Below are 1,847 nucleotides of genomic sequence, written 5' to 3' on the forward strand. Positions count from 1 at the left end.
ACGAAGAGAGAGAGAGAGAGAGAGAGAGAGAGAGAGAGAGAGAGGGAGAGAGAGAGAGGTAGTATACAAAATGGTTCGCTTGTGACATCGAAGCAACGAAATCTCAGTCGACGGGACCCCGATTGCACCTCGATTTACGTTTTGGGGCAATGCATGCAAGCAAGTCCTCTTTACCTAGGCCTACACGTAGATCTGTGGCAGGCAGTGGCATTGCGATACACCTCTCTCGGCTCTCGGAGAGTAGCTTGTTTGTAAAACGCGTAGTATCTCATGAATATTTATGAAAAGTTTGGGCCAATGGGAAGAAAGCAATCTCTACCTCGCTCTTTCCTCGCGCTGTTTTGGCTCGCTAACGACGCCGCGAGGCCCCCAAAACAGCGATCTTCCGACGCGAAACGAAACGAAAGCTAAATCTGTTCTCGCTTCGCAACTCGAGGCTGTTGTCAGGACTGGTGAAAACAAGTTCGCAAAGTCCTTCGATCGACATCTGGTTGAAAAAGTCTCATCTATTACCTGAATATTCGAAAACAGCGATTCTCATAGACAACAACAGACACTTCAAGAAGTTTGTGACTCTCTTTCAAACTTTGTATATTGTTGATTCTGCCACAGTCACAGAGTCAAACCACAGGACGAGTTCACTGCAAGCCTTTCAGTTTTAGGCGATCCCACTGATAGCGAAAGGGGCCCAGTTTACGTGGACAACGCAGCGGCCGCCTAAACTACTACATTGGGCATAGAGTAAACGCAGTCGAACGGAGAGTTTTACAACTCGGGTCACAACTTTTACTCACTCGCGCGTACGCGTGCGGCTCAGCTGATTCAACTGTGTGAACACGTTCTTGGATTGCCTTTCTGTGTTTGGATAACTATCGAGGGCCCAAGACTTCCAATGGACTCTTGCTGTTGTGCCAAAATGCAGAGCTCAAGTATCGGATTTTAGAAGTTTGACTGGTAAGCGAAATTAGAACTTAGGGAATCGAACTTACATCTGAATCTAGCAACTTTACTTTGTTATCTTAGACTTAGATCTAGATATATCTAGATCTAGATTCTAGATCTAGATCTAGATTCTAGCCACCTCATTTGTTTTGATGAGGCTTGTAAATTTAGTTTTGATTCTAGAGTCTATGTGTTAGTTTCCTGATTAGAAGAACATCAATTTGATCTATAGAGATACTTAAATTTAGAAAATATCTAGATTCTAAATCTAGATCTAGATCTCTAGAATCTAGATATCTAGTATTGCGAAACTTTTGAGTCATAGGCCTATATCAGGGTATCCTTTTCAGTGAAGCAAGGCCTAGCCTAGACTTGGCTCTGCTGGGTATAGGCTAGGCCTACAAGCCAAAAGCGCTTTCTCAGTATGAATAGGCCAATAGGAGAAGGATGGGCTCTGTCACGCCTCACGCGATCTCTTGGTCTTGTTTTAGACATTCAATTTAGATCTAGTCCTTCATTACCCGTAGGAAATGGGCCGACACCTTTTTACAGCGTAATCATATTCATTATTTATTGTAAACAATAAATAGAATGATCATTTATTTATTCTTTTAGATCTAGATCTAGATTAGATCTAGATTCTAGGCCCAGTAAAATAAATCTAGATATTTCATTGCTTTTAAAACATAAGATCTAGATCTAGATCTAGAATCTAGATCTAGATCTAGTTTAGATTTAAATAATGACATTTATAGAATCTATTCTAGAGTCTCGATCTGGACCTTAAAAATAATGTGTTTCTAAACAGAATTCAGTAGAGTCTAGATCTAGAATCTAGATGATACAACAATAGATCTAAATCTAGATCTAGATCTAGATATATGTAGAAATCTAGAATAAATAAA

At 40.5% G+C, this 1,847-nt stretch overlaps 1 protein-coding gene across 1 annotated transcript in view; it reads left to right on the forward strand.

Moving 5' to 3' along the window:
* Positions 1-316: 316 nt before the first annotated feature.
* The window catches only part of LOC106013909, a gene marked incomplete at its 3' end in the record, with an annotated part of 46,886 nt that continues 45,355 nt past the window's right edge, over positions 317-1,847 (forward strand). The window contains 1 exon segment of the mRNA XM_013090768.2: positions 317-954.

This window comes from Aplysia californica, unplaced genomic scaffold (assembly GCF_000002075.1).
Source record: "Aplysia californica isolate F4 #8 unplaced genomic scaffold, AplCal3.0 scaffold01494, whole genome shotgun sequence".
In the NCBI taxonomy this organism is placed as follows: domain Eukaryota; kingdom Metazoa; phylum Mollusca; class Gastropoda; order Aplysiida; family Aplysiidae; genus Aplysia; species Aplysia californica.